This window comes from Somniosus microcephalus, chromosome 1 (genome assembly GCF_052327205.1).
Source record: "Somniosus microcephalus isolate GS21.2 chromosome 1, FLI_Smic_1.0, whole genome shotgun sequence".
NCBI lineage: Eukaryota > Metazoa > Chordata > Chondrichthyes > Squaliformes > Somniosidae > Somniosus > Somniosus microcephalus.
In genome coordinates, this window is record NC_140987.1 from 452,842,523 (window position 1) to 452,860,196 (window position 17,674).

Below are 17,674 nucleotides of genomic sequence, written 5' to 3' on the forward strand. Positions count from 1 at the left end.
ACTTGCCGGGACCGTCTGGAGCGGGGTTCGAAACCCTACACCTTCTGGCCCAGCGGCGGGGATGCTACCACTACGCCAAAGGCCCACTCCATTAGAGAGATGATTAGACAAGAGATTGAATAGGGGATGAGAAGAGGACGAGACAGGGATTCTGAGAATAGCGAGACTGTTGAATTGCAACGTGTTCGGCTGATGAAACATCCATTTTAACATTGGACAGATTGGAGTGATCAATGCAGCTAAATAGTTTAGTAAATTGTGTACCATTCTGATGCTGAGGGAGCTGTAAATATTAAAATCCCACCTTGGCTCCCAGCCCTTCCGTGTAAAACAGACAGACTGGGCACTTTGTTCTGGTTCTTGCAGCCCCAGATGGCGGTTATTGGCTCATTCCCCGTTAGCTGATGAGGGGTTGCATTCTTAAGTATTAAGCTGAGATTTCCCTTTATATCTGTCTTTGGAGGAGTCCTTCAGTTAAAGATTTCACCGGCAAGAATGGAATCTGTGGACTTATAAATCTGCCATGGCCTTGAAAAGTACAAGTTGAATAAGTGACTTCCTAGCCTGGTCATTATTCTGCCCTTCACAGCCTAGTTGTTATCCTGCAACGCCAAACTTGGCTAAAAATAAAAACAGAATGCTGGAAACGCTCAGGCAGCGTAGGTGGAGAGAGAAACAGAGTTCACGTTTCAGGTCGATGGCCTTTCGTCAGAACTGGAAAAAATCTTGCCAATCTTGATGTTTATCTTGACCCCTTGTACCCTGGTTGTTATTCTGCCCCATCCTCGATTGAAAAGGAGCTCCAGATTTGATCAAAAATAGTAAGATAATTTCAGGGATCTCCTCTGCTTCAATATCAGATCTACAATGCAGCAGAAGCTGCCGGAACCCATGAAAACTTGGGCCGGAATTTTGCCTACCCGGGCGGGTCTGGTGCGGCGGGGGGGCGTGGGGTGGGGTGTCCCTGGCAGGTTGCGACCCAGCTGCTGGCTCCATTACACTGCTGAAAGCCAAACTTACGTTAATAGGTCCTATTAACGCACCCAGCACGTTACCCGGCCCAATGAGATGGAGCATGTCTGGTGACATCATTCATGACGCGTTTTCAGCCAGGGTCTTTTAAGGGACCATGGCTGACATAATAAAGACTCACTACGCACTTGGTTGAACATAAAGCAAGGCTTTAATCGACTTGTAACAAAACATGGAGGTCTAGTTAGTAGTCACTAGCTTCCTGTTTCCAGATTGTCTCTGGCCAAGTTGGGCCCACACCCAAGTACTTATAATCCTCGGACGGCGCCCTCAGCTGGCCGTCCAGTAGTACTTCCTGAGTTACTTCTTGTAGAAGTTGCGATTTATGACAATGGCCACATTAGATTTGACGCTTAAACTAACATTTGTGCTGTCAGTGCTCTACAGTATTGAGGTGCTGCAAACACTGACAATGACTGCACAGAGGTGCAGGGCTGCACCCAGGCTCTCCCATGACTCTCTCCATATGCTTATGGAGGGAGTGAGAGCATGCAGGGAAGCCCTCTTCCCTTCCGATGGGCGGAAGAGACCGCCCCAGGAGACCAACACAGCCTGGTTGCAGATTGCAGAGGACGTCACAAGCAGGGATGTGTTCAGGAGGATCTGGGTGCAGTGCCACAAATATTTTAATGATCTCATCAGATCACGAAACGTTACTGCAAAGCCACACTCAACCTCATCCTGCTGTGCCTCTCATCACATCCCCATCACTCTGCCTTCCCTACCCTACTCCTGCACATCCTTATTCATGCCAACTTACCTTGCACCTCCACCCATCCCTCTCTATCTACACTGTCACATCCCCATCTCACTAGTCACTCCTCACACTTACCCTCATCCTAGTGCAATCATACCAATTAACAGCACACAAGGGTAGGCACTTGGGTGTTTTATCCAATGTTTCTGTAAAGTTTCTGTTAATGTGGTGTCAAACATAAAAATCTTTATTTTCAACACTTGGACAGATTTGTGTGCACCTTTGGAAGTGGCTTAGGGAGTTGCAGTGAATGGTGAGACATAATGATACCCCCCACAATGGCGATGAGTGTGAAAGGAATGGCTTGGTCATTGTAGGGATGCTTTATAGTGTAAGTGTAGGCTGGTACCAACCTGGCACATCATGTGGCAGGCATATGGGTGTACAGCATAACGTTAACTAAATCTGGCCATGGTGAGGCCATCTCTGGCCTCCCAGGCAGCAATGTTCTTCTTCTTCTTAGGCAGTCCCTCGGTACAAAGTGGTCGGGTGCTGATGCCTGTGTCCTGTGCAGCATCAGTTGATTGCGGAGAAGGTTGGTGTTGCCGTTGGTGCTGCTGGTGTGCCTGGTGCTGCTGGTGTTGGGGCTCATCGTGGTCAGATTCTGAGGACCAAGGTGAGACAGTATAAAGGGCACCCATGCTAATGGAATAGATGGCAGGTGAAGTACAGATGACAAAAGCAGTCTGTCAATGGTGAGAGAGGTTCTTCCAATGAGGTGAGTCTGGATGGAGACTTTGCTGGGAATGGACTGAGCAACAGCTTTTGCCTGAGGAAAGTGAAGATCTGTCAGGTGGGAGCTTTTACTGTACAGTCGATGCTGTCAAGTAATCAGCTGGAGCAATGGCCAGGAAACTCCTGTTTCCCGAGCAGCGAGGCCACGCAGTTAATTTTAAAAAGCAAGTTAAAAAAAGCACGTCAAGGGTGTGACAACTAGTTGTTAATCATCTCAATTGGGTCGCCCGCCGCTTCTGGTCGGGTTGGCTCCGTGATGACAGACGCGCCTGGGGGAAAGGTGCATGGGGGCGGGATGACTGTGGGTGCCCGACCCGCTGCCAAAAATAACAACTTTCCCACCCGACCCCGCCACTGATCACGCCCGCCCCGGAAAATTCCAACCTTGGTATTTGAGAAAAAAACTTTGGTCATAAAACAAAGACAAAATCAATGAAGTTGACTGCTTGGCGATGGGGCATTGCGGGGGTGGGGTGGCTGAGGGCGGTGGGTGGAAACTAAAGAGTTGTGAACTCAAATGGGGTTCCTCAATCGCTGCTCGAATCAGGAAAATGACTTACATTATAAACCCGAAATATTCTTCTCAAAAAAATCCTCAGCATTGTTGAGCATTCCCTGGATCCTCAGCATTGTTGAGCATTCTCTGGATCCACAGCATTGTTGAGCATTCCCTGGATCCTCAGCATTGTTGAGCATTCTCTGGATCCACAGCATTGTTGAGCGTTCCCTGGATCCTCAGCGTTGTTGAGTATTCCCTGGATCCTCAGCATTGTTGAGCATTCCCTGGATCCTCGGCATTGTTGAGCATTCCCTGGATCCTCAGCATTGTTGAGTATTCCCTGGATCCTCAGCATTGTTTAGCGTTCCCTGGATCCTCAGCATTGTTTAGCGTTCCCTGGATCCTCAGCATTGTTGAGTATTCCCTGGATCCTCAGCATTGTTTAGCGTTCCCTGGATCTTCGGCATTGTTGAGCATTCCCTGGATCCTCAGCATTGTTGAGCATTCCCTGGATCCTCAGCATTGTTGAGTATTCCCTGGATCCTCAGCATTGTTTAGCGTTCCCTGGATCCTCAGCATTGTTTAGCGTTCCCTGGATCCTCAGCATTGTTTAGCGTTCCCTGGATCCTCAGCATTGTTGAGTATTCCCTGGATCCTCAGCATTGTTGAGCATTCCCTGGATCCTCAGCATTGTTGAGTATTCCCTGGATCCTCAGCATTGTTTAGCGTTCCCTGGATCCTCAGCATTGTTTAGCGTTCCCTGGATCCTCAGCATTGTTTAGCGTTCCCTGGATCCTCAGCATTGTTGAGTATTCCCTGGATCCTCAGCATTGTTTAGCGTTCCCTGGATCCTCAGCATTGTTGAGCATTCCCTGGATCCTCGGCATTGTTGAGCATTCCCTAGATACCAAAGGCTGAAAGAAATGTCCTGATACTGAAGACCTGCAAATTGCTTTTCACCAATTGTACCCAGCACTCTATCTGTGCTAGATGACAAAATAAATCAGGGTCTAGAGTCGGAATATTACAGCCTCGCATATTTCATTTACACTGTGCCTTGGAACCTTTCAGCTTTAACACTAAACAAAAACATTTAAAAAATAACAACAAAGAAATCCTGCTCTATTCGGGGGAGGAGAAGACCAAACCTCTCACGCTTTCAACACTGTATAACGCTGCTACTCTTCTAAGAAGAAGAAGTTGCATTTATATATTATCGGTAACAGGGAGGAACAGGTGACTTTGGACCTCTGGTTCCCAAAGCTCTCTGCCAATGGGGGGGTTTTCCTCGCCTCGTGCCTGGGTCTGTTGTAGACTCATTGTGGTCAATTTTCATTGACCCGTGGAGTCGGGATTGGAGGTGTGCGGGGGGTTAAAGTCCCGAATTCGGGGGTCCCGACACCATCCCGCCCCCCAACCCGCCTCCATGCCAATTTCAACGGAGGTGGGTATCCGCCCCGCACTGGGACCCGCCTACCCGAGGCGGAAAGGGATTAGTGCCAATTAACTGCTTGTTAACAGGTAGTTAACAGGCAGTTTTTAGCCTAATCCCTATTTTTAAGATTGAAGTGTGGGATTCCCGAAGGCTCCAAACCACGCCAAGTTAGAGGAGTCTGGCCATCGGGTTGAAGGACTTGGAGGGGTCGAGATGTCGGTGTTCAGGTGAGTGATGTGTGCATGAGTGCAAAGGTAAGTGTGTTTGGTGTGTCTAAAGTGTGTAAAGAAGTTTAAATTACCTGTACTTACCTTTACAGCCTTCCTTCCTCTAGGCTTCGGGAGTCCATCATCTCACCGGCACAGAAAGCAGAATGGCTGCGATCTGTCAAAAGCGACAGCCTGCAGCTTTCTGTGCCGGCGAGATTTCTAACTGAGTCTGTGTAGAGGACTCAGGTTAGAAGTAAGACTGTCAGTGTTTGACAGCTTCAAACAGCTGTGAAACACTGATATTTCATCTGTCAAAATGTCTTGACAGATGAAATTTCAGTCTGTGACGTCACCTGTTGCCGGGTGGCCCTTAATTGGCCTGCTGAGCCCGCTGGGCAGGCTCAACAAGGTAAATCAAGTTAAAATCGCGTGGATTGGCCGCACTTCAATGGAGGCAGGACTACAACCCCGAAAGTTGTAGTCCTGCCTCCTTCCCGACTTCTGAATGAAAATCACCCATTGATAGAGATTGATCACTGTGATTGGTCAACAACCCCTTTATCGTTGGATCATGCAACCACCAGGATGGTAGAAGGCGACCTAGAGGGACCTTAGTCTTCCATCGTCTAGCAATTCCTATGCTTCTATAATGTAGAAAATGTACCCAATGTCTTTCACCGAGGAGAAAGGGACCCAATGTCTTTCACCAAGAAGAAAGTGACAGTGGGCAGCAGTGGAAGGGTTAGGAGAGTCAACCTAAAGTATGGTTAAAAAGACAGGTTTTGAGAGAAGCAGTGAAGAGGAAAGTTTTTGGAAGGGACATCCAGAAACTGGGCTGAGAATGCAAGAAGGCCCTGTCACCCAGAAAGTAATTTTTCTTTCTGTTTCAGAAACGAAACATTCGCACTAAAGAGTAACAGCTGTATCTGAGGATACGTCAAAATAATAACTATCTGTCCAGGCTCTTGAACGTAACACAAACCTCTTTTGCTAACAGGATCGATCAATCAGTCCAGGCATTCTGAAACATTTATCAATCAGCTGTCAGTCTATCAGGGCTTACCAGGTGTTTTACTGCTACTGGTACACTTGGAGCACAGCGTACAATTATGGTCTCCGTATTAAAAAAATGATAGAGAGGCACCAGAGGAGGTGCAAGAAAGATTTACAAGGATGATACCAGAACTGAGAGGTTATACCGATCATGAAAGATTGAATAGGCTGGGGCTCATTCCACTAGAAAAGAGAAACCTGATAGAAGCCTTTAAAATTATGAAGGGGTTCGATAGGGTAGACGTAGAGAAGATGTTTCCACTTGTGGGGAATCAAAAACTAGGGGCCATAAATATAAGATAGCCACTGATAAATCCAATAAAGAATTCAGGAGAAACTTCTTCACCCAGAGAGTGGTTAGAATGTGGAACTTGCTACCACAGGGAGTGGCTGAGGCGAAGAGCGTGGATGCATTTAAGGGGAAGCTAGATAAGCACATGAGAGAGAAAGGAATAGAAGGATATGCTGATGGGATGAGATGAAGAGGGGCGGGAGGAGGCTCGTGTGGAGCATAAACACTGGCATGGACCAGTTGGGCCGAATGGCCTCTTTCTGTGCCGTAAATTCTATGGTTAGAAAATATTCCAGTTGCAAAACGTTTCTGAGTTAAACCAACTTCCTTTTCCATTACTCACTGCGATAATTTGCACCTTGAACTCAGCTGAACAATTTCCTCTTCCTGGCATCCTATCTGGCCAGGATCAACATGTTGCTTCCAGTCCTGCAGTCCCGATAGATATGTTCACTGTTTGCAGCCAAGGCACGGATCTGAATGATAATTTGATATTGCATTTAAAGCGAAACGATTTACATCAAACAAATAATAACATTTACATAGTTCTCCTCATCATAGAATCATAGAATCTTACAGCACTGAAGGAGGCCTCTTAGCTCATTATGCAAAATCCATTTCTATTCTGCTGCCTTTTCACCAAAACTATTAATATTTTTCTTTTTTCAAAGTATTCACTGAACAGATGAATGCAGGGAGTGAAGCAATTAAGGAGTTGTGCAATGCTAAGGTACTGTCGAAAAGACAGCCTTCATGACGGCCTGAGGGCAATCAAAGAGTGATGGTTTTGCAGGAGAGTTCCAGAGGACAGAGCGACAGTAGATGGAAGGTTGACCTGCCGTGAGGAGGCTGAAGAAGGGGAAACGAGCAGTTAGAGGAATGGACTGAAAAACAGAAAATGTTGGAAGCACACATCAGGTCAGGCAGCATCTGTGGCGAGGGTTCAGGTCGATGACCTTTCAGCGGAAGACCTGAAATGTTGGGGGAAATTTTCCGAGGGGGATCAGTGGGCGCGATCGGTGGTGGGTCGGGTGACCCCGCTGTCAACCCGCTGCCACGCACCTTTCCCAAATGTCGGGTCTGTCAGCGCTGAGCAGACCCGACACACAGCGGCGGGGGAGGCAATTCTGGTCAATATAACCTTGTTAACAGACAAGTAAGAACTATTTTCAGCTCAACTTCAGAGTTTACCGGGTCGCCCATGGGGTCCACGCTGCTCGGGGATCATGTCAGCTGAGCAGGTCAGGAGTTGTATGACCATGGAATCATCTCATTACTTGACAGCTGCAAATGTGCTATAAAAGCTCCCATATCATAGCTATTCACTTTCCAAGCTCAGAAACTGTTGCTTACTCCATTTGGAAGACAGATTGGGCTGTATGCAGGTTGCAAGTGTTTGGAGTAAACTTTCTATCCTGTGTCACTTCATTGGAACAACCTCTCTCACCATTGACAAATTACGTCTTACATCTCAAGTTCACCTGCCATCTATTACATCAGTATCGGTGCCCTTGAAACTATCTCACCTTGGCCCTCAGAATCCCACCACGATGAGCCCCAACACCAGCAGCACCAGGCACGCCAGCAGCACCAACAACAACACCAACCTCCTCCGCAATCAACTGATGCTGCACAGGACACAGGGCATCAGCATCCAACCACATTGCTGCCCGGGAGGCCAGGGATAGCCTCACCATGGCCACATTTACTTCACTTGACGCTGTAAACCCTGGCTGCCACATGATTCATCAGGTTGGCACCATCCCACACCAGCACCATAAAGCATCCCTACAATAGAGTCATAGAGTTATACAGCACAGAAAGAGGCCATTCGGCCCATCGTGTCCGCGCCGGCCATCAAGCCCTGTCTATTCTAATCTAATTTTCCAGCACTTTGTCTGTAGCCTTGTATGCTATGACGTTTCAAGTGTTCATCTAAATGCTTCTTGAATGTTGTGAGGGTGCCTGCCTCTACCACCCTTTCAGGAAGTGAGTTCCAGATTCCAACCACCCTCTGGGAGAAAAAGTTTGTCCTCAAATCCCCTCCATACCTCCTGCCCCTTACCTTGAAACTATGCCCCTGTTTATTGACCCTGCTACTAAGGGGTAAAGTTCCTCTCTATCTACCCTATCTATGCCCCTCATAATTTTGTACACCTCAATCAGGTCCCCCCTCAGTCTTCTCTGCTCTAAGGAAAACAACCCAAGCCTGTCCAGTCTCTCTTCATAGCTGAAGCGCTCCAACCCAGGTAACATCCTGGTGAATCTCCTCTGCACCTTCTCTAATGCAATCACATCCTTCCTAAAGTGTGGCGACCAGAACTGCACACAGTATTCCAGCTGTGGCCTAACTAGCGCTTTGTACAGCTCCATCATAGCCTCCCTGCTCTTATATTCTATGCCTCGGTTAATGAAGGCAAGTATCCCATATACCGTTTTAACCACCTTATCTACCTGTCCTGCTGCCTTCAGGGATCTATGTACATGCACACCAAGGTCCCTCTGATCCTCTGTCCTTCCTAGGATCCTAGCATTCATTGTGTATTCCATTGCCTTGTTAGCCCTCACAAAATGCATCAACTCACACGTTTCAGGGTTAAATTCCATTTGCCACTGTTCTGCCCATCTAACCAATCCATCTATATCATCCTGTAGCCTGAGGCTTCCCTCCTCGCTATTTACCACTCCACCAATTTTTGTGTCATCTGCGAACTTACTGATCATACCTCCTACATTCATATCTAAATCATTAATGTACACTACAAACAGCAAAGGACCCAGCACCAATCCCTGCAGTACACCACTGGACACGGACTTCCAGTCACAAAAACAACCTTCGACCATCACCCTCTGCCTCCTGCCACTAAGCCAATTTTGGACCCAATGTGCTAAATTGCCCTTGATCCTATGGGCTCTTACCTTCTTGACCAGTCTCCCATGCGGAACTTTCTCAAAAGCCTTACTGAAGTCCATGTAGACTACATCAACTGCACTACCCTCATCCACACACCTAGTCACCCCCTCAACAAATTCAATCAAATTGGTTAGACATGATCTCCCCCTGACAAAGCCATGCTGACTATTCTTGAGTAATCCTTGCCTCTCCAAGTGGAGACTAATCTGTCCCTCAGAATTTTTCCAATAATTTCCCTACCACTGATGTTAGGCTCACTAGCCTGTAATTCCCTGGTTTATCCCTACTACCCTTCTTGAATAATGGTACTACGTTAGCTGTTTTCCAGTCCTCAGGCACCTCCCCTGTGGCCAGAGAGGTTCTGAAAATTTGTGTCAGAGTCCCTGCAATCTCCTCCCTTGCCTCATACAGCAGCCTGGGATACATCTCGTCTGAGCCTGGGGATTTATCCACTTTTAAGCCCGCTAAAACCGCTAGTACCTCCTCCCTCTCAATACTAATTTGTTCAAGTATATCACAATCCCCCTGCCTGATTTCTATGCCTACATTGTCCTTCTCCATAGTGAACACAGTTGCAAAATATTCATTTAAAACCTTACCTACATCTTCTAGCTCTACACACAGATTGCCACTTTGGTCCCTAATGGACCCTACTCTTTCTCTGGTTATCCTCCTGCCCTTAATATACTTAAAAACATCTCGGGATTTTCCTTCATTTTGCCCGCCAGTATTCTTTCATGCCCCCTCTTCGCTCTCCTCATTTCTTTTTTAAGTACCCCCCTGCACTTTCTATACTCCTCTAGAATGCCCAAGCCATTCATTTCACACTCAGCACCATTGCGGGGGGTACCGTTATGTCTCACCATTCACTGAAACTCACTAAGCCATTTCCAAAAGTGCACGCAAATCTGTCCAAGATCGCAAAGTGTTGAAAATAAAGGTTTCAATGTTTGACAACACATTAACAGAAACTTCACATGAATATTGGCTAAAACACAGAAGTGCCTACCCTTGTATGTTGTTAGTTGATATGATTGGACTAGGATGAGGGTGAATGTGAGGGGTGGCTAGTGAGATGGGGAAGTGATAATGTAGATAGAGAGGGATGGGTGGAGGTGCAAGGTAAGTTAGTGTGAGTAAGGATGTGCAGGAGTGGGGTAGGGAAGGCAGAGTGATGGGGATGTGATGAGTGGCACAGCAGGATGAGGTTGAGAGTGGTTTTGCAGTAATGTTTCATGATCTACTGGGATCATTGAAAGGTTTGCACGACTGCAGCCTGGTCCTCCTGACCACATCCCTGCTTGTGTCCTCCTGTGCAATGTGCAACCAGGCTGCGTTGGTCTCTTGGGGAGGTTTCTTCCACCCATTGGAAGGGAAGAGAACCTCCCTGCGTGCATATGGAGGGAGTCATGGGAGTGCCTGGGTTTAGCCGTGCAACTCTGTGTGGTGATTGTCAGTGTTTGCAACACCTCAATGCTGTGGAACACAGACAGCACAACTGTCAAAATCAATTTGGGCATGGTCCCTTTAAGGAAGCCAGCTGATGGCGCGTCATCAAATGATGTCATCAGACCTGCTTCCTTCAATTGGCTGGCAAACATGCTGGGCAGGGCTTAACGAGCCCAATCAGGGGAAAGTCATTTTGGACAGCAGGTGGGAGCAAGCAGCGGGGTCGGGAACCCCCACCAACATTGCTGCCAAAAAGCCGCTGAGGTTGGTAAAATTCAGCCCGTTAACTCTGTTACTCTCTCCACAGACGCTGCTTGATCTGCTGGGTATTTGTCCTCCTGTGCACCTCCCTCCTGTTTACCTCTCTCCTGTGCCCCTCTCTCCACTGCCCCTCTCTCCTCTGCCCCTCTCTCCTGTGCCCCTCTCTCCTGCGCACCTCTCTCCTGTGCCTCTCTCTCCTGTGCCCCTCTCTCCTGTGCCCCTCTCTCCTGTGCCCCTCTCTCCAGTGCCCCTCTCTCCACTGCCCCTCTCTCCTCTGCCCCTCTCTCCTGTGCCCCTCTCTCCTGCACACCTCTCTCCTGTGCACCTCTCTTCTGTGCCCCTCTCTCCTGTGCATCTCTCTCCTGTGCACCTCTCTTCTGTGCCCCTCTCTCCTGTGCATCTCTCTCCTGTGCACCTCTCTTCTGTGCCCCTCTCTCCAGTGCCCCTCTATCCTGTGCCCCTCTCTCCTGTGCCCTTCTCTCCTGTGCCCCTCTCTCCAGTGCCCCTCTATCCTGTGCCCCTCTCTCCTGTGCCCCTCTCTCCTATGCCCCTCTCTCCAGTGCCCTTCTCTCCTGTGCCCCTCTCTCCAGTGCCCCTCTATCCTGTGCCCCTCTCTCCTGTGCCCTTCTCTCCCGTGCCCTTCTCTCCTGTGCCCCTCTCTCCTGTGCCCCTCTCTCCTGTGCCCCTCTCTCCAGTGCCCCTCTCTCCTGTGCCACTCTCTCCAGTGCCCCTCTCTCCTGTGCCCCTCTCACCTTTGCACCTCTCTTCTTTGCACCTCCCTCCTGTGCCCCTCTCTCCTGTGCCCCTCTCTCCTGTGGCCCTCTATCATGTGCACCTCCCTCCTGTGTCCCTCTCTCCTGTGCCCCTCTCTCCTGTGCCCCTCTCCTGTGCCCCTCTCTCCTGTGCACCTGCTGATCCCACCACAGCCATCGTCGCTGCCGTGAACGGTGATGGTCTTCCTCATCCCATGTCCTATCGAAAACATCCATGGCGCCCCCCATCCTGATGTTGTTCGTTTGACAACATCCAAACCACACAAAAACCTTTATGCTGACAAGAACTCGCTGTGAAACGTGTGCCAGAGGGAACTGCGAAAAAAGCTGTGATTGTTGAGCTTTTATTGTGATCAGGCAATCTTAACTTTTATCATCCCAACATGCCATTCAATCTCGACTCGGTTTCACAGGCGAGTTTCTCAAGCCCCGGGAAACCCGATCAAGAGGCATTAAATTCAAATGCCTGCTTAAATCATTTGAAAATCGCTTCTGTGCCATGTGCTAATGACGTTAACGGCCGTGCTAATTTCCGACCCGCCTGTCCTAACGATCGCCCCGGCTCCGGAAGTTAGAAGTGGTTTGTGGCCTCGCTTGAAATTTCCACAATTTTTACTTCCCACCTGACCCCAACCCACCCAAACCTGGGGATCAAAATTCCCCCCACCCCCCCTCCCCATGTCATTTATTAACGAGTGAACGCTGAGGAGAAATGTCTTCACTCAGAGGGTGGTGAATCTTTGGAATTCTCTACCCCAGAGGGCTGTGGAGGCTCAGTCGTTGAGGATATTCAAGGCTGAGATCGATGGATTTTTGGATACAAAGGGAATCAAGGGATACGGGGATCGGGGCGGGAAGTTGGAGTTTATGTCGAAGATCAGCCATGGACCCATTGAATGGCGGAGCAGGCTCGAGGGGCCAAATGGCCTCCTCCTGCTCCTAATTCTCATGAAAGGCTGATACTGGTGGAAGGTGTCCGTGAGCACAACGGAAAGACTGTTCGGGCTGGCTGTGGAGCGATAAGAGGTTGCAAGACCTGCGGCAGATCAGCAGCAGCAAAAGCCTGTGATTTCAAGCATTGCTTCATGTAGCCAAGGCAAGCTCACTCTTGTTTTGTTTCAGTTAATGACCCTGCACTGTTGGTCTTAGCTTGCTCCTCTGTACCACTGAAACATGTCTGCTGGAACCAACAAATCAATTTCTCTTTAATGGGTAAACATCGCATTAATTTTGAATGGTTTCTACTTTGCAAACATTTTGCACCCTGCTTCAATGCACACAACTTTCTCATCTCACAAGTAACAGTAATTTGAATTGTGTCACCATTTATTTTTACTTGTGATCGATAATGCGCCAGCCCATACAGATCCAAGGTTCCTTACTGATTACTTATCTGAGGATGCACAGAAAATTAGCAGAAGTAGCTGGAGAGAAAATTGTGATAGTAGCAACACAATGTGGAATAAAATCTCAAAGAGCGTTGCTGTGTAGAATCATACAGCACAGGAGGAGGCCATTCAGCCTATCGAGCCTGTGCCGGCTCTCAGAGCTCTCCAATCAGTCCCACTCCCCTCTGCTCTTTCCCCAGAGCCAGCAAATTTTTCCCCTTCAAGTATTTATCCAATTCTCTTTTGAAAGTTACTATTGAATCTGCTTCCACCGCCCTTTCAGGCAATGCATTCCAGATCATAACTCGCAGCGTACAAAAATTTTCCTCATCTCCCTTCTGGTTCTTTTGCCAATTATCTTAAATCTGTGTCCTCTGGTTACCGACCCTCCTGCCACTGGAAACAGTTTCTCCTTATTTACTCTATCAAAACCCTTAATGATTTTGAACATCACTTTTAAATCTCCCTTTAAACTTCTCTGCTCTAAGGAGAACAATCCCAGCTTCTCCAGTCTCTCCACATACCTGAAGTCCCTCATCCCTGGCACCATTCTAGTAAATCTCCTCTGCACCCTCGCCAAGGCCTTGACATCCTTCCTAAAGTCCGGTACCCAGAATTGGACTCAATACTCTAGCGGAAGCCTAACCAGTGTTTTATATCTGCTATAAAAACAGAAAATGCTGGAAATACTCAGCAGGTCAGGCAGCATCTATGGAGAGAGTAAGACCATAATTTCGCCTACCGAGGCGGGTCTGGTGCAGCCGGGGTTGGTGGCGGGGTGCGACCCCGCTGCTGGCTCCATCTCGCTCTGTGAAATGATTTTCCCCTGATGGGGCTTGTTAAGCCTGCCCAGCATGTTCCCCGGCCAGTTGAAAGAAGCGGGTCTGATGAAGTCATTTGATGACGTGTCATCAGCCGGTTTCCTTAAAGGGACCAAGCGCAAATTGATTTTGACAGTTGTGCTGTCAGTGTTCTACAGCATTGAGGTGCTGCAAACACTGACAATGACTGCACAGAGGTTCACATCTGCACCCAGGCTCTCCCATGATTCCCTCCATATGCTTATGGAGGGAGTCACAGCACGCAGGGAGGACCTCTTCCCTTCCCATGGGTGGAAAAGCACTCCCCAGGAGATTAACGCAGCCTGGCTGCACATTGCACAGGAGGACACAAGCAGGGATGTCGTCAGGAGGACCAGGCTGTAGTGGCGCAAACTTTTCAATGATCCCAGTAGATCACGAAACGTTACTGTCAAGCCACACTCAACATCATCCTGCGCCCTTCCAATTTCTAGACCATTGGGCATTGTGTCCAATTATAGATACCAGTGCTTGTTTCTATTGTAACTATTCCTCGATCTTATTTTCTCCATATCTCATCAGTCTACTCTAAGTCATCAGCAAAGTGATGGAAGGTGTGATCGACAGTGCTATCAAGCGGCACTTACTCACCAATAACCTGCTCACTGATGCCCACTTTGAGTTCCGCCAGGACCACTCGGCTCCAAGCCTCATTACAGCCTTGGTCCAAACATGGACAAAGGAGCTGAATTCCAGAGGTGAGGTGAGAGTGACTGCCCTTGACAGCAAGGCAGCATTTATCCGAGTGTAGCGTCAAGGAGCCCGAGTAAAATTTAAGTCAATGGGAATCAGGGGGAAAACTCTCCACTGGCTGGAGTCATACCTAGCATAAAGGAAGACGGTTGTGGTTGTTGGAGGCCAATCATCACAGCCCCAGGACATCACTGCAGGAGTTCCTCAGGGCAGTGTCCTAGGCCCAACCATCTTCAGCTGCTTCATCAATGACCTTCCCTCCAACATAAGGTCAGACGTGGGGATGGTCGCTGATGTCTGCACACTGTTCAGTGCCATTCGCAACTCCTCAGATAAATAAACAGTCCATGCCCGCATGCAGCAAGACCTAGACGACATTTAGGCTTGGCCTGATAAGTGGCAAGTAACATTTGCGCCACACAAGTGCCAGGCAATGACTATCTCCAACAAGCGAGAGTCTAACCACGGCCCCTGGACATCCAGCGGCATTACCATTGCCGAATCCCCCACCATCAACTACCTTGGAGTCACCATTGACCAGAAAGTTACCTGGACCAGCCACATAAATACTGTGGCTACAAGAGCAGGTCAGAGGCTGGGTATTCTGCAGCAAGTGTCTCACCTCCTGACTCCCCAAAGCCTTTCCACCATCTACAAGGCACATGTAAGGAGTGTGATGGAATACTCTCCACTTGCCTGGATGAGTGCAGCTCTAACAACACTCAAGAAGCTCGACAACATCCAGGACAAAGCAGCCCGCTTGATTGGCACCCCATCTACCACCTTAAACATTCACTCCCTCCACCACCGGCACACCGTGGTTGCAGTGTGTACCATCTACAAGATGCACTGCAGCAACTCACCAAGGCTTCTTCGGCAGCACCTCCAAAACCAGCAACCTCTTCCACCTAGAAGGACAAGGGCAGCAGGCGCATGGGAACACCACCACCTCCAAGTTGCCCTCCAAGTCACACACCATCCTGACTTGGAAATATAGATCACCTTTCCTTCATCGTTGCTGGGTCAAAATCCTGGAACTCCCTCCCTAACAGCACTGTGGGAGGACCATCACCACACAGACTGCAGCGTTACAAGAAGGCGGCTCTCCACCACCTTCTCAAGGGCAACTAGGGATGGGCAATAAATGCTGGCCTTGCCAGCGACGCCCTCATCCCAGGAACGAATAAAAAACAAACTTGACCAACAATTTCCCCACCCTACATGAACTGCAAGCAACATCGGAACATAGTTACAGGAGGAGGCCATTCAGCCCCGCGAGCCTGTTCCGCCATTCAATGAGCTCATGGTTGATCTGTATCTTAACTCCATCCACCTGCCTTGATTCTGTTAAACCTTTAGGCCTTTCAGGAGTGAACTTAGGAAACACTTCTGCACGCAAAGGGCAGTAGAAGGTGGGAACCCTCTTCCACAAATGGCAGTTGGTGCTTGGTCTATTGTTCATTTTAAATCTGAGATTGATAGGTTTTTATTAACCAATGGTATTAAAGAATATGGGGCAAAGGCGAGTATATGGAGTTAGGTCGCAGGTCAGCTATGATCTCATTGAATGGTGGAAGAGGCTCGAGGGGCTGAATGACCTCCTCCTGTTCCGATGTTCCTAACACCCTTGCCTAACAAAAATCTAGCGATCTCAGTTATGAAATGTCCAATTGACCCCCAGCCTCAACAGCTCTTTGGGGGAGAGAGCTCCAGATTTCCACTCCCCTTTGTGTGAAGAAGTGCTTCCTGACATCACCCCTGAACGGCCTGGCTCTAATTTTAAGGTTCTGTCCCCTTGTTCTGGAATCCCCCCGCCAGAGGAAATAGTTTCTCTCTCTCTCTCTACCCTATCACATCCTTCAATCATCTTTATCACCTTAATTAGTTCACCCCTTAATCATCCATACTCAAAGGAATAGAAGCCTCGTCTGTGCATAATTTAACCCTTTTAGCCACATTAAAAACCATTCTCATGCATTCCTCATATCATTTCACCTTAATTTGAATATTAATAAGGAATCTCTTGGCATGTATTCTAGAATCACTGTGAATACTACTGAAATTTCCATTCAGGAGAGAACACAAAAGATTGGGACACACAAGTGCATATTTTTTGTCAAACATAATTGTTAGACAATCAGGCCCATTGTGTTTAACCCTGTCAAATAAAATGTGCCCTTTTCACTTTACTTTGATTTAATAATTCAATATTTAACCTGTGCACCTTTCACACTGTTATTATGCGTACACTGTAAGCTGCATAAAGTAATTTAAATTAAATGAGGGACAATGTATTCCTCGTACGACACCAAAATACTGCAGATGCTGGAAATCCGAAATAACAACAGAAAATGCTGGAAAAACTCAGCAGACCAGGCAACATCCGTGGAGAGAAAATAGAGTCAACATTTCGGGTGAAAACCCTTTGTCAAGACTAAAGAAGCACAGGAAATGAAATAGATTAAGAGACCAGGCTGGGAGAGAACAAAAGAGAAATGAAGAGACATTAAGAGGTATTCAAAACGAGACGAGATGGTGATAGGACGAGTGGAGACAAAAGACGGCTCTAGATTAGGTGTGAAATGCGCTGGCAGAATGGGAGACAGCTGCCATGTGGGAGAGAGAAAAAAAAGGAAAAGGGGGGGGGGAGGCCAAAACAAAGGTGTGGATAAAAAATATAAGTAAAAATGTAATGGGGCCGAGGTTATGATCTGAAATTGTTGAACTCGATATTGAGTCCGGAAGGCTGTAAAGTGCCTAATCGGAAGATGAGGTGCTGTTCCTCGAGTTTATGGTGAGCTTCCGTGGAACAGTGCAAGAGGCTGAGGACGGTGAGGTCCGAGTGGGAATGGGGCGGTGAATTAAAATGACAGGCGACCAGAAGCTCGGGGTCACCCTTACGGACTGAACGGAGGTGTTCCGCAAAGCGGAAATACAATGTATTCCTCGTTCACTGCATGCCAACAAAATCTGCAGATGGACCAATGCTATAAGTGGAGCAACTCGCGCCCTGACCCAGAAGCACATCATCCAGGCTGACCCTGCACCGCAGTCTTGAGGACCTGATCAATCACCAGAGTTTCTGTCTTTTTGATGAAGCCTTGTTTCTGGTGCCTCAGCTGGGCAGTAAAGATTCAACAACAACAACATGCATGAACATAGAAACTTAGAAACATAGAAGATAGGAGCAGGAGTAGGCCATTCGGCCCTTCGAGCCTGCTCCGCCATTCAATGAGATCATGGCTGATCATCCAAATTCAGTACCCTGTCCCTGCCTTCTCCCCATATACCTTAATCCCTTTAGCCTTAAGAAATATATCCAAC